At 45.8% G+C, this 11,798-nt stretch overlaps 1 non-coding gene across 1 annotated transcript; it reads right to left on the bottom strand.

Moving 5' to 3' along the window:
• Positions 1-10,673: 10,673 nt before the first annotated feature.
• LOC113564702 lies at positions 10,674-10,852 on the bottom strand. Its single transcript, XR_003408249.1, has one exon. It is a non-coding gene; the product is annotated as a 5.8S ribosomal RNA (ribosomal RNA).
• Between the last annotated feature and the right edge of the window lie 946 nt (positions 10,853-11,798).

Here is an 11,798-nt window from a genome sequence, read left to right as displayed (position 1 = left end):
TGTAGCGCGCGTGCAGCCCAGGACATCTAAGGGCATCACAGACTTGTTATTGCTCAATCTCATTATTGCTAGACGCAATTTATCCATTTAAGAAGCTAGTGTCCTTATAATGGTACAAACCAACAGGTACGGCTCCACTTACATAAACATATTCAAACACAATAAACATTTTACTGCCACCATGAATGAAGGCTATATAAGCTTCAGCAGCGTAATCCTGAAGATATCTATTTAATATATTTGAGCCTCGTTCGTTATCGGAATTACCAGACAAATCTCTCCCCGAACTAAGGACGGCCATGCACCACCACCCATAGATTCGAGAAAGAGCTATCAATCTGTCTTACACACTTATGTTCGGACCTGGTAAGTTTTCCCGTGTTGAGTCAAATTAAGCCGGTGGTGCCCTTCCGTCAATTCCTTTAAGTTTTAGCTTTCCAACCATACTTCCCCCGGAGCCCAATAGCTTTGGTTTCTCGGGAAGCGACTGAGAGAGCCATAAAAGTAGCTACACCCAATTGCTAGCTTCGTTCTTGATTTATGAAAACATCTTTGGCAAATGCTTTCGCTTAAGTTAGTCTTACGACGGTCCAAGAATTTCACCTCTCGCATCGTAATACTAATGCCCCCAAACTGCTTCTATTAATCATTTCCTCTTGATCTGAAAACCAATGAAAGCAAAACAGAGGTCTTATTTCACTCTAATTTGTTCAAAGTAATAGTACCGGCCCACAATCGTTTAAGAGCACTAATGCAGGTTGTAGGCCCTCTTGTCAGAAGGAGCTCTGCTAGACTGCCAGACTCTCCTCAGCCTCCTTTTCTCCGATACCATCGACGCCAGTTCAGTCGACCATAGATGGTTGTCCCTGCGGGCCACTTGGAGTCTCCCACTGTTGGTACGAGGTGTGAGTGTGGCCAACCTTGCCGCCTAGTGGATTTTGCTAGTAAGGCTAGCAACGGCATCGTCAATGTCTCCTCCAGTGCTGATAGCCGGATGTGGGTCAACGTTTTCTTCAAGCCAGCTTTTAAACACAGTTGTGTCGGTATTTCGCCTGATCAGTTTGGTGCCTCCGGGAGTCCCCACCATGTGTGCTTGGCATTAAAGTCTCCGCCAATAAGAAATTTGGGACCCAAGTTTTTCAGCTGCAATGACAACTCGGGATGGCTAATTGTGTAACGCTGAGGCAAGTATGCTGCCGCGATACAAATTTTGCCCGAATGTGGCAGCAGCTGAATCCAGGCGCATTGCTTCCAGTCCAGCCGCACCGGCTCCATCTCGTCGTACAGTAATCCACATCGCACGATTACTGTGGCTCCACCTCTGATCCTGATCCACTTCTGGCTTGTTCCTCGCCAAGCCGTTTGCTTTCCAGATTACTATTTGTGTGTACATGGCATGGTTCTCTGGCAGGAGAACATGGCCATCACCATGTCTTTAAACTGGGAGAACATTGAGTCCATCATGTTCTCCATGTGCCTCATTATTCTCTCCTCCAACGCTGCCTCCCGGTCAATGAGACCTTGTTGGTTGAAGATGTGTTTGGGTTGCTGTTGCTGGGGGTATCTTCCCCTGGTTGTTGGTTGTCGCTGGTGGTGTATGGGCCTCTTTCGGCGGTGGAGTCATTGCCTTCGCTTTTGGCTTGGGGGAAGCCCTCTTCTTGGCCTCGATATACACGACAGCCTTGGTATGGGGCAGTGTACGCCTCCCCGCAGTTACTGCATGTTGCAGGAGCGTCTTTGGCCTTAGTGCACTCGATAGAGGCATGCCCTTGACCGCACTTTACGCGAGTGTACTGCAGTCTGCAGTACCTCTTGGTATGCCCGAAACTTTCTGCCCGAAACTTTCATTAAACTCTCTGGGCTCCTCGGTTGTGAACACCTTTTTGTTGTTGCTTGAAGGCTCCAAGTTTACAAAGAACATAGGGTTCTTTGTGGTTCTTGAGATGGCGTTCTTGATGTCTCGAACAATGTGTCCGAGCCCCTTTAGTTCTTCAGCGATGTAGTCAACTGGCGTTGTTTAATGTAGCCCCTTAATTACCACGCGAAAAGCTCGGTTTTCCTTGAGCTGGAAAGTCCTGAAGGCCATGTTGTGGTTGTCCATGTGGTTGACAATTTTCCGATATGTCGAGCTGTCTTTCGGCATAATTTTTACACTACCTTCTCCGGTAGCCTTGTAAGCGAAGCTACCTGTCTCGGTGACTTCTCCAAGGTCAGCTAGCATGTCTGCGATGGTGTGCACCCCAGGTATTATGATTGAAGGGGGCTTGGGTACAGCGGCCTCCACTGGTATAGCAGGTTCCTTGGTTACAAAGTTCTCTTCGATAGGCAGTGCAGCCTTGGTTGGTGTTTGACAGCAGCTCCTTAGCATCGCTGACCGCATTGACTTTGGCCAGCTTAGCTGTCTTTTTCTTTTGGGGCACGGTGAACTGTCGTACCTCACCTGGTTCCACGGTTTCATTGTCAGATTCACTTTCACTGGAGCTGGAGCTGGAGCTGCCAGTGGTCGACGTCTTCTTCTTTATGTGTTTTAGTACCTTGGGAACTTTGGGGTTTACTGTCGTGGCTACGTTAGGTGGACCCTTGCGCTTGCCTGCATTCTTCTTAGGCACCAGCGTTTGCCAACCATTTTTCTTAGAAGTGGGCAAAGCCACATTATCCACTTCCATAGCGTTTTTGCCCATGGGAACTGCGTGCAGTAGCACGAGTCTTTAAGATTTTTGCCTTTTCTGTATGAGTGTGTGTAATTGTCAGGCACAGAAGGGGGGAGCAAAGAGCGCCACCTGCTGGCGCTTTATGGGACTGATTGACGCCCTCTGGAGGAGAAAATTTTAACTATAGGGGTAATGGCGCCACCTATGTCGAAACTGGTTGTGGTTATCGGATTCAGTTTAGCCAGTACACACACCACTGGAACAGCTATTCCACCAGCTGAGTAGGCGACGACTGGTGACACCAGTCAGCTGATTTGCTAGCTACGTGCACTTTTGCAAATAAGTTAAATACCATCTGCAGCCAAAGGACACGTTGCATGAACTTGCGTTCGTGTATCACACGCACTTCAGGACTTGGGCCAACTTTCTGTACGTTTTTAAAGATTCCAGGTTTACTTTTTCACAGCGAAAATCACTCAGAGAATGACTAATTTGATTTTTTTTTTTTTTTTTTTTTTTTGTTTTATTACAATATCTTTATTTACATCTGCCCAGGAGGGCAATCAATTAAATTATGTGGTACGTTGGCGGTTATGTAGATTCCCTAGGCAATCTTATATTTGTTAGCTAGGGTCATCAGAGGATTCCTTTAGGGAACCCGGAAAGGTAGGTCAAGTGGATGGTTTCTTTGGAGTCTTCTGCGCTGTAGGCTGTTGTCCAGGAGGTTGACAACAAGTTGGTTCTGGTGGTTCTCCAGCTTCTCCAGGTGCCTCCTGCTAGCTTTCCTGGATTCCTCGGCGACACTTTGCATTTTGAGGTCCCTTTTGATTGTCGTGTTCCTCACGTAGTAAGGACAGTTGAGGATAAATCTTAGAATGCGGCATTCTGCTCTCTGTAGTTTTTTGATATTTGTAGGGGAGGCAGTGCCCCACAGCTCAATGCCGTATGTCCAAGCCGGCTTTATGATGGCTTTGTAGAGCAGTAGTTTGTATTTAGTGGGTAGCGTGCTTCGTCTGCCCAGGAGCCATGTCATGGAGCGGCATTTGTGCCTCATGAGTTTTACTTTTTCCCCTATGTGGTCCTTCCATGTGAGACGCTTGTCCAGGGTTAGTCCCAGGTACTTGGCCTTCGCATTGGACGGTATGTTGGTGCCGTTGATGTGGACGGGTGGACAGTTGCCTGGTCTGAGTGTAAACGTGAAGTAGGTGGATTTGTCAGCGTTTATGGTGATGTTCCACCTTTTCAGCCATGACTGAATCGTGTCTTGCGCTGCCACAGTAGGAGTTGCGTCAGAGCACAGGAGCGCTGTGTCGTCCGCGTAGGTGCATGTCAATATTCTGTTGTCTACAGATACTGGCATATCTGAGGTGACCAGGACCGAGTACGCTGCCCTTGGGTACTCCGTCTCTCACCACGTGTTGGGGTGATTTGGAGTTAATGCTCCTCACGTAAAACCTCCTCTCTTCGACGTATGCCTTGAGGAACATGTAGTATGGGGTCGGTAACTGTTGCTTCAACTTGAATAGCAGGCCGAGGTGCCACACCCTGTCGAAAGCCTGCCTCGATTTTGTCATGGCCAGGAGATTTGTTGAGCTTCAAGCACGAAATCTCATCCAGAATCTCCTGACTACCTATCTCTGCGATAGGCAGGTCCAGCGGGCAGGCTGCGTCAACGAACTGCTTCGTCTCTTCAAAGTCTTCGTCATCACATAGGGCGAATGGCTGGAAACTGGTTTCCAGATATCGGCAAACGCATCCGCTTTCTCTTGGCTTGACCGGCACCATACACCTGCAGCTTTTTTAACAGTTCATAGATGGTTGTCCCTTCGGGCCTCTTGGAGTCTGCCACTGTTGGTACGAGGTGTGGGTGTGGCCAACCTTGCCGCCTAGTGGATTTTGTCATCGTCAATGTCTCCTCCAGTGCTGATAGCCGGATGTGAGTCAACGTTTTCTTCAAGCCAGCTTTTAAACACAGTTGTGTCGGTATTTCGCCTGATCAGTTTGGTGCCTCCCGGAGTCCTTAGGAAGGAGGTCCTAAGTAGTATCTTGACCATGTGGGTCTCGCTGACCAGCATCACATCCACATGGTTGGTTTTCAAGTAGAGCTCCACTTCTGGCTTGTTCCTCGCCAAGCCGTTAGCATTCCAGATTACTATTTGTGTGTTCATGGCATGGTTCTCTGGCAGGAGAACATGGCCATCACAATGTTTTTAATGTGGGAGAACATTGAGGCCATCATGTTCTCCATGCGCCTCATTATTCTCTCTTCCCACGCTGCCTCCCGGTCAATGAGACCTTGTTGGTTGAAGATGTGTTTGGGTTGCTGTTGCTGGGGCAGCGTAGCTAAAGCCAAAGTATGTGGCGTTGTTGGTTGTCGCTGGTGGTATATGGGTTTCTTTCGGCGTTGGAGTCATTGCCTTCGCTTTTGGCTTGGGGGAAGCCCTTTTCTTGGCCTCGATATATACACGGCAGCCTTGGTATGACGCAGTGTGCGCCTCTCCGCAGTTACCGCATGTAGCTGGAGCGTCTTTGGCCTTAGTGCAGTCGATAGAGGCATGCCCTTGACCGCACTTTACGCAAGAGTACTGCAGTACCTCTTGGTATGCCCGAAAGCCTGGCAGCGGTAGCACTGCACCAGGTCTTAGAACTGGGCTCCTGGGTTGTGAACACCTTTATGTTGTTGATTGAAGGCTCCAAGTTTACAAAGAACATAGCCATAGGGTTCTTTGTGGTTCTTGAGATGGCCTTCTTGATGTCTCTAACAATGTGTCCGAGCCCCTTTAGTTGTTGAATGTGGCCCCTTAATTACCACGCGAAAAGCTCGGTTTTCCTTGAGCTGGAAAGTCCTGAAGCCCATGTTGTGGTTGTCCATGTGGTTAATAATTTTCCGATATGTCGAGCTGTCTTTCGGCATAATTTTTACACTACCTTCTCCGGTAGCCTTGTAAGCGAAGCTACCTGTCTCGGTGACTTCTCCAATGTCAGCTAGCATGTTTGCGATGCAGGTATTATGATTGGAGGGGGCTTGGGTACAGTGGCCTCCACTGGTATAGCTGGTTCCTTGGTAACAACGTCCTCTTCGATAGGCAGTGCAGCGAATCGGTTGGTGTTTGAAAGCAGCTCCTCAGCATCGCTGACCTCATTGACTTTGGCCAGCTTAGCTGTCTTTTTCTTTTGGGGCACGGTGAACTGTCGTACCTCACCTGGTTCCTCGGATTCATTGTCAGAATCACTTTCACTGGAGGTGGAGCTGGAGCTGGACCTGCCAGTGGCCGACGTCTTCTTCTTTATATGTGTTTTAGCACCTTGGCAACTTTGGGGATTACAGTCGTGGCTACGTTAGGTGGCTCCTTGCGCTTGCCTGCATTCTTCTTAGGCACCAGCGTTTGCCAACCATTTTTCTTAGAAGTGGGCAAAGCCACATTATCCACTTCCATAGCGTTCTTGCCCATGGGAACTGCGTGCAGTAGCACGTGTCTTTAAGATTTTTGCCTTTTCTGTATGAGTGTGTGTAATTGTCAGACGTAGAAAGGGGGAACAAAAAGCGCCACCTGCTGGTGGTTAGTCCATTGGACGGTATGTTGGTGCCGTTGATGTGGACGGGTTGACAGTTGCCTGGTCTGAGTGTAAACGTGACGTAGGTGGATTTGTCAGAATTTATGGTATTGTTCCATCTCTTCAGCCATGACTGAAGCGTGTCCAGCTCGTGTTGCAGCCCTTTCGCTGCCAGAGTAGGAGTTGCGTCAGAGCACAGGAGCGCTGTGTCGTCCGCGTAGGTGCATGTCAATATTCTGTTGTCTTCAGATACTGGCATATCTGAGGTGAATATGTTGTACAGCACAGGACCGAGTACGCTGCCCTGGGGTACTCCGGCTCTTACCACATGTTGGGGTGATTTGGAGTTACTGCTCCTCACGTAAAACTTCCTCTCTTCGGCGTATGCCTTAAGGAACATGTAGTATGGGGTCGGTAACTGTTGCTTCAGCTTGAATAGCAGGCCGAGGTGCCACACCCTGTCGAAAGCCTGCCTCATATCCAGAAAGACTGCTGCGCAATATTTCTTGTTTTCGAAGGCATCCAAGACCCTGAAGACGACCCGGTGGCACTGCCGAATGTCCTTGCCTGAAACCGAACTCCAGGATGGTCAGCAACCTCTTGAGGAACAGCTTCTCCAGGATTTTTGACAGGATGGCGAGTAGACTGATGGTCCTGTATGAGCCTAGCTCGGCTTCTGGCTTGCCCGGCTTGCCCGGCTTGTGAATGAGGATAACCTCAGCGAACTTCCACTGAGAAGGAAAGTGTCCCAGTCTTAAGCATTGGTTCATCAGAGCCTTCAGGAACTCTATGCAGTTTGCTGGGAGTACCTTGAGGGCAGCTGCGTCGTTGTCATGGCCAGGAGATTTGGTGAGCTTCAAGCACGAAATCTCATCCAGAATCTCCTGACTACTTATCTCTGCGATAGGCAGGCATTTTGCGTCAACGAACTGCTTCGTCTCTTCAACGTCTTCGTCATCACATAAGGCGAATGGCTGGAAACTGGTTTCCAGAAGGTCGGCAAACGCATCCGCTTTCTCTTGGCTTGACCGGCACCATACACCTGCAGCTTTTTTAACAGTTCATAGATGGTTGTCCCTTCGGGCCTCTTGGAGTCTGCCACTGTTGGTACGAGGTGTGGGTGTGGCCAACCTTGCCGCCTAGTGGATTTTGTCATCGTCAATGTCTCCTCCAGTGCTGATAGCCGGATGTGAGTCAACGTTTTCTTCAAGCCAGCTTTTAAACACAGTTGTGTCGGTATTTCGCCTGATCAGTTTGGTGCCTCCCGGAGTCCTTAGGAAGGAGGTCCTAAGTAGTATCTTGACCATGTGGGTCTCGCTGACCAGCATCACATCCACATGGTTGGTTTTCAAGTAGAGCTCCACTTCTGGCTTGTTCCTCGCCAAGCCGTTAGCATTCCAGATTACTATTTGTGTGTTCATGGCATGGTTCTCTGGCAGGAGAACATGGCCATCACAATGTTTTTAATGTGGGAGAACATTGAGGCCATCATGTTCTCCATGCGCCTCATTATTCTCTCTTCCCACGCTGCCTCCCGGTCAATGAGACCTTGTTGGTTGAAGATGTGTTTGGGTTGCTGTTGCTGGGGCAGCGTAGCTAAAGCCAAAGTATGTGGCGTTGTTGGTTGTCGCTGGTGGTATATGGGTTTCTTTCGGCGTTGGAGTCATTGCCTTCGCTTTTGGCTTGGGGGAAGCCCTTTTCTTGGCCTCGATATATACACGGCAGCCTTGGTATGACGCAGTGTGCGCCTCTCCGCAGTTACCGCATGTAGCTGGAGCGTCTTTGGCCTTAGTGCAGTCGATAGAGGCATGCCCTTGACCGCACTTTACGCAAGAGTACTGCAGTACCTCTTGGTATGCCCGAAAGCCTGGCAGCGGTAGCACTGCACCAGGTCTTAGAACTGGGCTCCTCGGTGGTGAACACCTTTATGTTGTTGATTGAAGGCTCCAAATTTACAAAGAACATAGCCATAGGGTTCTTTGTGGTTCTTGAGATGGCGTTCCTGATGTCTCGAACAATGTGTCCGAGCTCTTATAGTTCTTCTGTGATGTAGTCAACTTGACCTGGAAAGTCCTGAAGGCCATGTTGTGGTTGTTCATGTGGTTAACAATTTTCCTATATGTCGAGCTGTCTTTCGGCATAATTCTTACGCTACCTGCTCCGGTAGCATTGTAAGCGAAGCTACCTGGCTCGGTGACTTCTCCAAGGTCAGCTAGCATGTCTGCGATGGTGTGCACCCCAGGTATTATGATTGAAGGGGGCTTGGGTACAGCGGCCTCCACTGGTATAGCAGGTTCCTTGGTTACAACGTTCTCTTCGATAGGCAGTGCAGCCTTGGTTGGTGTTTGACAGCAGCTCCTTAGCATCGCTGACCGCATTGACTTTGGCCAGCTTAGCTGTCTTTTTCTTTTGGGGCTCGGTGAACTGTCGTACCTCACCTGGTTCCTCGGTTTCATTGTCAGATTCACTTTCACTTTCACTGGAGCTGGAGCTGCCAGTGGTCGACGTCTTCTTCTTTATGTGTTTTAGTACCTTGGGAACTTTGGGGTTTACAGTCGTGGCTACGTTAGGTGGACCCTTGCGCTTGCCTGCATTCTTCTTAGGCACCAGCGTTTGCCAACCATTTTTCTTAGAAGTGGGCAAAGCCACATTATCCACTTCCATAGCGTTTTTGCCCATGGGAACTGCGTGCAGTAGCACGAGTCTTTAAGATTTTTGCCTTTTCTGTATGAGTGTGTGTAATTGTCAGGCACAGAAGGGGGGAGCAAAGAGCGCCACCTGCTGGCGCTTTATGGGACTGATTGACGCCCTCTGGAGGAGAAAATTTTAACTATAGGGGTAATGGCGCCACCTATGTCGAAACTGGTTGTGGTTATCGGATTCAGTTTAGCCAGTACACACACCACTGGAACAGCTATTCCACCAGCTGAGTAGGACACCAGTCAGCTGATTTGCTAGCTACGTGAACTTTTGCAAATAAGTTAAATACCATCTGCAGCCAAAGGACACGTTGCATGAACTTGCGTTCGTGTATCACATGCACTCCAGTACTTGGCCCAACTGTCTGTACGTTTTTAAAGATTCCAGGTTAACTTTTCACAGCGAAAATCACTCAGTTGCTCAACCACTTACAACACCTTGCCTGTTACAAAAGTCGTTTACAATTGATTCTAGGCTTTGTCTTTGTATTAAATAATGCTTTTATATGTAACTAGCGCGGCATCAGGTGATCGAAGATCCTCCCAATTTACTATGTTACAAATTACATTGGCATCACATTCATTGTCGTTTATAAAGTAAATTATAAACTTTAAATGGTTTAGAAGCCATACAATGCAAATTTCCCCTTGTCGCAACAACGTTTTATCATTAGTAGGGTAATACTAACCTGTCTCACGACGGTCTAAACCCAGCTCACGTTCCCTTTCATGGGTGAAAAATCCAACGTTTGGTGAATTTTGCTTCACAATGATCACTATAAACGCTTGGCCGCCACAAGCCAGTTATCCCTGTGGTAACTTTTCTGACACCTCTTGTTAAAAACTTTTTTAACCAAAAGGATCGATAGGCCGAGCTATTGCAGTCCCGGTGTGTACTGAACACCGAGATCAAGTCAGCATTTGCCCTTTTGCTCTATTTGTGGTTTCTGTCCGCACTGAGCTGCCCTTGGGACACCTCCGTTATTATTTGAGAGATGTACCGCCCCAGTCAAACTCCCTACCTGGCAATGTCCTTGAATTGGATCATAGCTGAGTAATTGGAGTTATACCAAATTTTCAAATCAAAAATACATAAATGCATCTTTTTATTAAAGAATTTGTTTGCGATTATATAACAAACTCGTGATACTTTGATCAAGAAGCTTGCATCAAAACCCAATACCATAAGATATAATAAATATATCCGTATAATGGCTAGGAAATGATACACGTTCCATTTAATCAAGTAAGTAAGGAAACAATAAGAGTAGTGGTATTTCATTGACGATACCAAACCGAGGTCTAATATCTCCCACTTATTCTACACCTCTTATGTCTCCGCTACTAAGAAAATCCTTGTTAGTTTCTTTTCCTCCCCTAATTAATATGCTTAAACTCAGGGGTAGTCCCATAAGAGTTGAGGTTGTATATAACTTTTTCTTGTAATTAATGCTTAATATATAATGATAAAAACATTTTATTAAATTATTTCTTGTAGCAAAGTGTTTTCCATTAAACGAACCAACGAAGAATAATAACATAACCAAGTTTTTTATATTTCCGAATAATTAATAAGAGACAATTCTAGATGAAAAATAATTCAATTTTTTATGCTAGATATTTTTCAGTATTACTTGATCGAAAAAGAAAATATTTCTCTTCGTTTTTCACATCCAAATGTGAGATAATGTTTTTCATATATATATTTTTATAATATGATTAAAAAAATTATTATAAATTTATAAACAACTTAATTAGCATAGTCGTACTACCCTCAACCATATGTAGTCCAAGCAGCACTATAAAATTAATTAAAGTACGTAACAGCATGGACTGCGATATGCGTTCAAAATGTCGATGTTCATGTGTCCTGCAGTTCACACGATGACGCACAGTTTGCTGCGTTCTTCATCGACCCATGAGCCGAGTGATCCACCGCTTACAGTTTTCTAATTAATTTTTATATAATGTCAATTTTGTTTTTATTGAAAGTAATTAAAAAATACATATTTTACTGGCATATATCAATTCCTTCAATAAATGTATTTTTATACCTAAAATAAATGCTGCGAAATGTCTTAGTTTCATATAAGCATTATGTATTATATAATCTGGTTATTTACGGTTTATATTCAACTATGTTTGGGCGATACATACCGCAATTTATATAAAACATTAACCTGATGGGTACCAGGTACAACATTGTATATTTTAGGTTGTTGCATTAGACAACGTATGCTCATAACTAAGATGAACAATACATATTCGCAACGCGTGTATATTATGGTCCATATACACACAAAGTTCACAATTTTATATTAACAAATTATTTTGATAACCATTATTTTAAAGTTTGAATTCGATTTCCATTTTCGAATTTGATATCTTTGATCTCCAATATTCGAAGTTTTATTTGTACATTTTAAAACCACATATATATATTTACGAATTCAGACCGAGGGTTTGATAAAAAAAACACACGATTGAGTTTTATATTTTATTAAACCTTTTTATTAATTCCATTTATGGAAAGAACTAGAGCCATTTGATTATCACGAGATTGGAAAGTTAAATTGGCTTAAGCGGTGTTATCGCGGTTGATAACGTACTCAGTACTGAACTGCTGCATGGAGGCATGCTTGCTGTTTTATAGGCAATTTGGGGAAGCCAAAGAGCGAAGTTTAAGAGAGTTGGGTTGTAAACCTCTATTTTCTTGTTGGAAGAGAGTCTTCTGAAGAATAGGGGTAATTGGAGAATCCTGGGACAAGTGCGTAGGCGTAGGCGCCGATCGCGAAAGTTTATTATTTCAGTTGGCTCGCCAAGTGGTCGAATGCAAATGATTAGGGGACGAGAGTCTGTGTTTATAAAGGCGGCAAGTGTCTATGTTTATGAT

This window comes from Drosophila erecta, unplaced genomic scaffold, assembly GCF_003286155.1.
Source record: "Drosophila erecta strain 14021-0224.00,06,07 unplaced genomic scaffold, DereRS2 tig00000329-arrow-arrow-pilon, whole genome shotgun sequence".
Taxonomy (NCBI): Eukaryota; Metazoa; Arthropoda; class Insecta; order Diptera; family Drosophilidae; genus Drosophila; species Drosophila erecta.
This window is presented reverse-complemented; position numbering and strand designations above follow the sequence as displayed.